General features: G+C 35.3%; 1 pseudogene across 1 annotated transcript; it reads left to right on the top strand.

Annotated features, from left to right (window-relative positions):
- The first annotated feature begins 9,528 nt into the window (after nt 1-9,528).
- On the top strand, nt 9,529-10,271 carry LOC149570062 (large ribosomal subunit protein uL15x pseudogene; annotated as a pseudogene). The gene has a single exon (XR_016362887.1). The product of XR_016362887.1 is annotated as a large ribosomal subunit protein uL15x pseudogene (transcript).
- Nucleotides 10,272-10,900: the final 629 nt, after the last annotated feature.

Here is a 10,900-nt window from a genome sequence, read left to right as displayed (position 1 = left end):
CTTACCAAAGGAAGTCTTTGGTTACTTTTTAAACATGGTTAATATGAGAATAATTCAATAACCAAGTAGAGTAATAGTATATAGTATAAGTTGATAGAATCTTCTGGCAAACCTACAATCTTCCTGGTAATAATAGGTATTGTTGTTCCACTTGGAAAGTTTATTTTCAATCTTATTCCTAACCCATTCCCATGTTGAGTTAAGGTTAGGGTATATTGAGAAGGGTATTCCCAAATATCTAGCTTGGTGACTAGGTTATCCCCATGATATCTATCATACCAACTTAGAGGACATTCTTCCCAAACTAACATGATAGATTTGGCCATTAATACTCTATTTCCCAAATTAAAATAAAAGATATCTATCTTGGTAGCAAGATTTTTTATGTTTTTCTCTAAAAACATAATTAATAGTGAAGTGTCATCTACAGATTGGATGTTTGATAGCTCTTCATGGGTGGGAGGAGTAATCCCTTTGACCCTTGGTAAAATAGATTCATCCCTTAATGTATATTATAAGGAATTTGCAACAATAACAAAAAGAGTAGGGGAAAGAGGGCACTCTTGTTTAATGGACTTGGAAAGGGGAAAGAAATTAGATCAAGTGACATTAATCTCCATTGATGTCTAACTATGGTACAATGATTTTCCTTGGGCTTTTCTATCAAAGGTAATAAGTCTTACTTTTTTGTCCGTTATCCAAAATAGTGTATTAATTCAATATACCATCATAAAAAGCTTGTCTATCATGCCAAAAGAACATGACAATAATCCATAGGCATAATATTTTACAATACTTCATTGTAGTAATTCCCAATCTTGAATTTCACAAGGCATTGTTCACTTACTAGTAATTTGTGCTCATCCTTGATCTAGGCAATATGATAAGGATTTAGATGTTTCAACCTTTGTAACTACAACTTAGAAACCAATTCTTTCAATGCCAGATTATCTAAACTACTACTATCAATGATTAACTTGCAAAATTTTCCTACAATTTCACATCTAGCTTTGAAAAGACTTTTCCTCAAAATAGGTTCTTCATTCTACAAAGTGCTCTAGATCATTAGGTTGTTTCCATTTTCAAGTTCATTAGATGGATTAATAATTTCTTCTTGAATCAAGGCATTTTTACTACTGCTTCTTATCTTTTTGATAAAAAAGGTACATGTATGGGTTCTATGCCCCTCTTCTCTATATTTAAAACAAATGCCCTTAAACCAAGATCTATCCTTTGTTTTGCCATTATTGTTATTCCTAAAGTAACTAGTAAAATTACCTCTAGTGTAGTTACATCTTCCTTCTCTAATATTATCCTTTTATTTGCCTTTTTCTTGAGATGCACTATCAGATCCACTACTTTCTCAATAAGATCTGCCTTTACTTCTCTAAAATCTTCTTCCTCTTGTCCTTTTTTTAATGTTCTTGTTTCTTTTCCAATATTTCTTTAGCTCTGAAGGCATACATGTATGCTTCTTCCACACGTTCCATCTTCACAAAACTAATTTCATCTTGGATTGAAGTTCTTAGTCCATTAAGATATCTAGCAACCTTCTCACCCTCATCATTAACATGCCCAAATATGATGTCCAACTTTTAGAATTCTTTAGTGTAATCCTTTACTTCATTTCTGCCTCAAATTTCACATTCTCCTTAACAAATTAACTTAATAATAAGTAGGGATAAATCTCTCCTTCAACTTACAAACCATTTTCACCCAAGACTTGATCTTTTCCTTACCACTTCTTTGCCTATTAGTTTGAAAGTGTTGCCACCAACGTAAGGCACGTCCTCTCGATTTAGTGGTTGATATCCTCACTTTCCTATCATCATGGGTACCTTCATAATCAAAATAGTTTTCCATCTTAGAGATCCAATCAAATAAAGCCTTTGTATCATGCTTTCTACAATAACTAGAAGGATCCAAAGAGGGTCTAGAATTTTCTCTAGTCAAAGCTCTCAAGAGTCTCTCCCCATCTTGTTCCACTCCAGGCTTAGGATTGGATTCCATTTCATTACTAACATCATCAAGATGCACTCCTCTTCTCTAGGTTGTCTCAACAAATTCAAGCCTTGCAAATTGCCTCAACATGTCCATAATAATAGTATTTATATTTCCTCTACCTCAAACCATTTTGACAATATTTCCTACAAGAATTGTAACCCTCTACAAGTTATAGGTCAGAAACCAAGTTTGTCACCCTATAACCAATCCAACTAGGCTTATCCACAATCCCAAGACTTCATAAGGAAGGAGACCTTCACTTTGATACCACTTGATACAAAGAATGATTGGAGATTAGTTCCAAGGAAGCACTCACCAACCACCTTTCTAGAGATGCACATATAAGTACAACCCAAAGATGGAAGAACAAACAATATCTTTATTTCAATGCAAATATATTGGGACAATTCATTACAATATGCTTAGCATAAGGCCTACCTAGTTGCAACCATAAAGTTCAGAATTACAATTAGCAAGCTTAGAAGCTTGAACTTTTAGATCCATAGTACTTCTTGGTTGCTTCTTAGTATCCTCATTCTACCTACTCCCATATTAGATCTCAAATATATAGCCATTAAGACCAAAATTTGGCCCAATAGATATAATTATTATAAAATATAGGTCCTGCCCCAAAGGGGAAATCAATGACCACATAATTAAGCAAAATAACATCTAAAAACATAAAGATATGTCTGAACACAATCCAAGAAGATGTCCTTAAGGAAACACAAAGCTACGAAATTATAAGAACCTCGTAGAAGCCAATTACCACATGTTACTCGATGCATCACAAAGGAACACACCTTGAGCAAGGAAGAAGGATAACTCTTAAGAGAGATGAAATTAAGTTCCATGAACATAGGTTAAGGGCCACGATGGGTCTACATCAAGTAACTACCTGTGAAAACATAAAGAACATGAACAACAAGGGTTGTCCCTCAAACAACAAATTAGAATTGGAAATATTTTGGTTGATGCAAGATTGCTCAAGAACCCAAGATGCTCCTACATCACCTCTATTATTCCTAAAGGTGAGTTCCATTATTCATTTGTCATTTCATAGCACTTTCCTTTATGTATCAGATCTAACCTTTTTCACATGCTTAGCCATCATATGTGCTTTTACACTACTTTCATTTCAATTACTTAATCTATTTGCATTGAATCAACTCATTAAACACAGTTGGAGGGATTCAATACATAATAATTAAAGGGAAAGGAAAAATATCCTTTGAGTATGTACATGTTTGAAAGGATTTGGATTTAGTATTGGCACTTCTTACATCCATTTAGGGTCGTGTTTGTCTAATTCAAGGCCCTTCAGAAGGTTATGCTTGAAGGTCCCCCTTTCTCTTTCCCTAATGTATACCTAAAATTAGGGGTTCAATATACACCTTATCACACAATCTCATTATGTCCCTATTTTTTATGTTACATGTTGGTGAACCCATTGCTCTTATATTTTATGTTACCTTTTGATAGGGTAGATAGATCTTCATTATGTAATATTTATTTGCATGCTTTATTGTCCTTTACACCTTGTTTTAATCTTCTTATCCATATCTATCTTGTATGCATTGATAGTTCTTTCATTTTCTTTCATATCTTTGCACAAAAGCTTTATCATTTTGATTCCTACATGTAGTATTATGGTTGGAAGAAGTCATAGACTCATGGGATCTTTTGATCATGAACCCTCCTTCTTTCCCACAAATATTGATGAGATCAACATGATCCCTCATGATCACAATCCTATCACGAAGAATAACTCTACTCAGTACTCACTCTTCTCATGATGAAGGTGAAAGATCAAGAGTTCATTCTTCCCATGTTAACAATATCACTCACGAGTTTGAGAAACTAGAACATTGGCCATCTCAAGAACATCATACCATTCTCACCATATGTAGAATCCTTAAGCAATCTCATTTGTAATGATGAACATGGGTTACCCTCTTGGGTAGCATCTCTCATCTTATTAGTTCCAATGGTAAACCTTTTAGTGAATATTGCTCAAGAGATAGAATATGTTCCTCTTTAGACAAGTGTTGAGCCTTCCTTACCAATTTCCACTTCTCTTCCTAGAATTTCCACTTATAAACCACCTCTCTTCAGAGTTCCATTATTGCTCCAACATTGACATCACTTCAACTTTCACAAACTATGCTTTGGAACTGAGTTCCAAAGAGGAAGTGTAGTCAAGGATGAGGGAATGTGTGAGGCCATAGTGGTTTGGCAAAATGATGGTCATTTTGGAAATGGATGAGTCTCATATCACTCTCTGGGGTCAAAATGGAGATTGGAAACAACTTGGTTATGTGAAGACACGATGCAACCATTTCTCATCTGGAGCATCTTCAAGAACAAGAATCAAAGTCGTACATAAACCAAAATTGGTCAATACTCACTGAAGGATTGTCTTGGTGTCAAGGAATTTGAGTGTGAAACCAAGGGATAAAAGAGAGACAAATGTTGAGAAAAAGTTGAAGTTTAGCCTCGAGGACTAGTGATCCAATGGCCCACAGGAAAAGAAAAAGAAGACATAACTGGTGGAGTTTTAGGTAAAGTTTTTGTCTCCTTTTTGTTTAATGGTTATTGGTCGAACAATCACTATTCCTACAAATAACCTTTTAGTTTCCCTACAATATGTGACATAACAACAAAATCCTATTCTTATGGTGGACAATCTGATCCCAATATCAAAAGAGCACATGTAGTAGATCAAACGTAGTGAAATTTCAAAGGAACACAAATGGGCAAGTGATTGCCCCTGGAAATGGTATTAGGGGAGATTCCACTACCTAAAATGAACTAAACCATAAAACATATTGGAAAATGTTTCCACAGTGATCATATGGAACAGGGTTTACATATTACAACCTAGAAAATTCCTCTACCTTATCTATTTGGTCACTGTAATCTATTAGAGTTACACAAATTATAAACAAACAAGTGAATTTCCATGGGATGACACGTGCATTCTTTGTTGTATACGAATACCCCTAAAAGGAGTATGGGTCCTACTTAAATTATGAGTGACAATTGGAGGTGTTTGGGATTGACATAAAGACCACCAACATAACCTCGACATAGTCAAAAGGGAACAAAAATTGTCAAAAACTATAACTCAGACTCTTTGCTAAATTATTACTATAGATTGAAACCAAAAATCTACATTCAAGAAAAGCTACAAAAAGCTGAAATGAAACCAAAATCCTTATGCTAAATAACAATCAAAACTCCTTATAATGACTAACAACAAAAACAATGTTTCTTGCAAAGATGGAAAATCCAAAATAGAAATCAAGGAAGAATAAAATAAAACTTAGATTACAAAACAGGGGCAACAAAGTTTAACCTATTCAATTCTCTATATTTCCACATTCACTCAAGTGCTTGCAAATCCTACCATTTTAGACACATTCTGGAATACACTTGGACCATAAGAAATCCCAACCACTAACTTGTCAGTATAAGCAAATAATAATAAATACATTTAATTTCTATTTATCCTCAAGTAGTTGTTGGTTTTTCTTTTTATTTTATTTTTTAAAACACCTAAACATCAACAAAATTCCCAATGACCAATTAAAAAATTTAAATTTATACAAAGAAATTATTTTTGAAATAAAAGGACTCCAAACTTTGTGATTTTGGATGTTTTGGACTCACCAAATTAATGCATACAAGAAAGTGAAAACATTTTTTTTATTGAAGAAAGCTGGTAAAAAAATACAAAAAATGATTACAGTTAAGAATATACATAGCAAACTAATAGTGTTAAACAAACAAAACTGTAAGCAACCGAAAGACTTTAAAACAACTGACCCGCTGAGACAAATAATCAGCCAAAAGGCCTAAAAACTAGAGACCGACAAGTTGTCACATAAAGCAAGTGGCAACAATTACAAAAATTCAATTAGACTCTAAAACTAAGAAGTTGTTGAAGCTGCCTGGAGCATTTTATTTCACCTCCCTGCAACTATAAAAACTAATACTTGATCTCATCCAACTGTCTCTGATATCTTGCTCCATCTTTGCGCTTAATCTTCACCTGTGAACATAGATAAACTAATTCAAACAACATGTCTAAGTGAAACACTAGAATATCTATTTTTGGATGCAAACAATGATTAGTAAAAAGTGCTCGACATCTACTTTTCCATATATGTAACAAAATGCATTACCACATAGAATCTGAAACTATATTCTTATGAAGGCCAATCCCAAATATTGCCTCCTTCCATCAGGAAAACGTTGAAATATGACATTCCATTTCTTTCTTACTCTAGGACAGCTCCAAAAGACATGTTTCAAATTTTCAGATTGATGACAAAATGAGCATGAATTGGTTTTCATGGACAAGAATCTTAATCTATCATCGACTAGTAATTTCTAGTGTAAAACTTTCTAAGACAAAATCTGTGCATTTGCCTCTGCTTTGGATTTCCAAATTTGCAAACTCAAGTTGATCCATGTCCTCTTTGAAAACCTGTAGTTCCACTTATTGTTAAGTCAAGGATTCAATTTTAAGGCTGGGAGAATTTGAAGGTAGATTTTTTTAAAGGGGAACCTAGAAAATGGAAATTTCTCCAACCACCACCGATCCTTGAGAATGTTACATTGCAAGGAAGTACACATCTTCATTAGGGGATCCTAGGGCACTAGTGACTAGACAAAAATTAAAAATCCTTCAATCCTATTAAGTAGACTGAAGCAGACCTTGATATCTGTCCAAGCAACCCAATCAAGAGTATTAAAGTCCCAAATGTCACCAAAATGTTTGATACCTTTGCTAAAGAGATACCAAGCTTGTTTAGGGAAACATACAACTAAGGGTTGTCCATGGTATTGAACAAGCCTATTTCACCAAATTGAAAAACTGGCAAAGCTAAAACCATGTTGTAAGGAGCTTTATCTCCATTCCAAACAACTACAAACCAGCTGCCAAGCCCGCCAAATGGATTGCAAAGGCACGAAACCTCTAATATGAAAAAAAGGAGCAAGTAGAATTTTATCCAACCAGCCCATGGAATGCCACCTCCTATTCATATCAGCAAGTGCAATTTTGTTACGCACTAGGATCTTCCATGGTTCATCACCTGAAATAACACTGACTATCCATTTGGCAGATAAACAAACCCCTTGCATCTTAGGATCCAGTAGTCCCAACCCTCCTCTATGTTTAGGTTGAATATAATAAAGTCATGAGGCAACCCTAAAGCCTGCCTTGCCATCCCACTTAGCCCACAAGAATTGGTAGATAAGCTTAGTAAGATCATCATAACATTTGGTAGATGACATCCAAAAAGAAGAATAATACACATGTGATGCTAAAAAGATTTGATTAATCACCTGTATTTTCCTAGCTAAGGAAAGATATTTGTTGCCCCAAATAAAAATTTTGTTCTTTAATTTAGTAAGGAACCAATTCTACATGTCACGAGGAGTGACCCCCAAACTAAAGGGAATATTGAGATAATGGGTAATTTATCCATGTTTAATAAGCTTCCATTGATTAGGAATCCAAGGAGGTATAGGATAAGATTGGATCATCAAGAACTCTATTTTATGTTGTGCAAATTGAGAGCCTGACACAAAACAATACAAATCCAACACCTCCATCACATGTTCAATTTCAGATTCAGAGTTTTGAATAAACAATAGGGTGTCATTAGCAAAATGAGAATTGATTATCACTGAATTATTGGGAATAGATATGACCTTAATAAGACCCATTTGGTTGTATTTATGCAAAAGATATCCAAGAGCATCGACAACTAAAACACACAAGAATAGAGACAACGAACAACCTTTCCTTATAGAGCGCTATAAAGGAAATGGATCAAACAACGAGTTATTGACCCTTAATTGAGCATCAACATCTCTAAATAACATCTTAACATGCCTACAAATCTTGGGTTCAAACCCCAACAACTGCAACATCCTTATAATAAAGTCCCACCACATTCTATCATAAGCTTTATCAAAGCCCAACTTAACTAACAACGCATTTTGTCCTGATTGTTGGGCCCATTCACATGCCTCCCATGCTAACATAAGATTATCCAAAATGAATTTGCCACCAAGAAACCCTGTTTGTTCAGATCTAACTATCAATTGGGTCATTGATTTAATCCTAGTCGCCAAAGCTTTTGCAATAATTTTGTAAGACGTATTCAACAATGTGATGGGACACCCCCTAGATATGAAGTTTGTATTTTTCCCTTTAGGCAGAAGCTTAATCAAACCTCTATTAATTTCTGGATCCAAGGATCCTTCCTTGATAGCTTCAAGGTATACATAATAGAAATCTTCCTTAATATGCTCCCGTAGGGTTTGATAGAACTCAATTGATAATCCATCCCTAGGACTCTTGTTACGGGCCATTGAAAAAATAACATGTTCTAAGTCCTCAGCAGAAAGGTCACAATCAATATAATGACCATAATATGGATCCACCTTCCTCGAGATAACATCTTCAAGGATATCTTCTAAAACCAAATGCACATCCTACATATGTTTCTCTTCCTTGAAAAGTTTTTCATAGAAACTCTGAAATACTTTTGGGATATCTACTAGATGAGAATGCACTTGGCCGTCCTCATCGAATATAGGTCCAATGAATTCCTTTTTATGCTAATAATTTAAATACTGAAAGAAGTATTTAGAGCTTGTATTACCTTCGTTAAACGAGCGTAGTCTAGCTCTGATTTTGGCTCCTTGCCCTCTGTAGTGGTCAAAATTACAAAGTTGAGTTTCAATGGAAGCTATGGAAGATTAGATAACTATATTGTTTGGATTAAATTTTAACAATTTTCGTTGGAGTTCAAGTTTTCCCTATAAAGACTTCTCTTTCCTTTTTCGATGCCATGCTAATCTTCTGTCAAATGAACGTAGAAACTCAACACATTTAGAGATGTCACCACACTCTATAAGACTCTCCTTCTTTTGGCTTGGGAAAAGAGTTCCACAACCCAACCAAGGCATCAACGCAGGACAAAATCTTCAGATGGGAGGTGTTAAGTTTAAATGGCAGTTGTGATTCAACCACCTTCAAATTCCCCTTAGTAATGTTGGAAACAATAGAAAAGTGATCTGAAAGTGTGGTAGAATAATCTACAATAACCAAAATACCCGTGGGACCTTCAACACATTGCAAGTTTGGGGAGATGTAAAATCTATCTAATCTACTAAGTTTCCTTTCAGCTTCAATCCTGCAATTAATCCAAGTAAACCAATTTTGATAATGACTTGAGTATTTTTTACTAATTAGATCTATGACTCTAATAGTGTTGAAAAAAAAACCATTTATCAAATTCATCATTGCTGAGTTTTACACAATTGGACCACCAACTATGATCTAAGTGATGCTCAATCATATTAAAATCACCTCCAAAAATCCAATCAGCTTGAGGTAAATTATTAGACAACCAATCCCATAAGTCACATCTTTCTTTTGCACTTTTAGGGGCATGACAAAGTGAAAACTTTGCCTTATACAAGGACTAGAAATTGATAGAGGAAACATGATTTATTTACGTAAGGCGGACACACTACAAGAAGAAAAATCTATAAATATATTTGCCCTAGAGAATTAGGGTTTTAAACTAGGGCTCTTTTGCTTTGAGCGAGGACGCAGAGGAGGCGGAGCAGAGATGACGACACGATTGAAGAAGCACAGGAAGAAGAGAGGGCATGTAAGTGCAGGGCACGGGCGTATTGGTAAGCACAGAAAGCATCCGGGAGGCAGGGGAAATGCCGGTGGCATGCACCATCACAGGATCCTCTTCGACAAGTACCACCCTGGTTATTTCGGCAAGGTTGGTATGCGCCACTTCCACAAGCTTAAAAATCACTACTTTTGCCCCATCGTCAATATCGACAAGCTTTGGTCGCTCGTCCCTGATCACATCAAAGCGAAGGCCACCCCTGATAATGTACCCCTCTTAGATGTTACTCAGCACGGCTATTTTAAGGTTCTCGGAAAGGGTGAGCTGCCTTCCCAGCCACTCGTTGTCAAGGCCAAGCTTATTTCTAAGCTAGCTGAGAAGAAGATCAAGGAGGCTGGTGGGGCTGTTCTATTGACATCTTAATTAGGGATTTTAAAGATCTAGGTTTTTTTCGCTTTGGGTCGGTGTCATAAGAATACGTTTTAGTATTTTGTTGAATGTTGCAATCAACGATTTGTGCTTTTGGAAAACTCTTTGTACGAGAATTTGACTTCAATTTCTTAATTTCAATAGACGTTTTAATTAGTGGTTCAATGCAGTTTAATTATGATATGGATGGGAGAGCTTTGCATTTGTAAAATTGTCTTGTTAAGCAATGCATTTATTCAATTTGGATCGAAAGAAATTGATTTCAATTGTTTCAAGGAGTAGATTTGGTTACGTAGTTAGTATCTGTCACTATATTATGATTAATGAAATGTTTTCAGGCTGCCATATGGAAAAGTTCCAATGGTCATTATCCGCTTTTCTTAGTCTACAAGTAATATAAGTTGTGTTAGAAAGTGAGTGGTGGATTTACAAGTAGACGAGAGTTCACTTTTCAGAAATTAATCGATTGTTAAAATCCCTTATAACCTGCAATTTCACTAAAGGATTACCCAGAACATTATTCTAATTCTGTAGTAAATAAGTTCTGGTTCTCATTTGGTTCCGTTTGTGGCTCGTCATGAACGCACCGTATAAAGAGAATAAGATTGTGCTTTTAGGACTTTTATCTACAATAATCAGGGAGGCAACGTGGGTCCCAAAAGTGATAGTGTTCAGAACTTAAAAGCCATAATCATGTATCCATCTCAACATAAGAATACTCTGTTAAGATTTGACTGATGCCGCCTATGTGCCGCGTTTCGTAAACTTCGTGAGTGCATCCCTCTCCCCAATCT

Source organism: Cupressus sempervirens, chromosome 3 (genome assembly GCF_028749045.1).
Source record: "Cupressus sempervirens isolate cs-2001-9-10 chromosome 3, ASM2874904v1, whole genome shotgun sequence".
NCBI lineage: Eukaryota > Viridiplantae > Streptophyta > Pinopsida > Cupressales > Cupressaceae > Cupressus > Cupressus sempervirens.
Note: the sequence above shows the minus strand (reverse complement) of the source record. Positions and strands in the feature narration are given on the sequence as shown.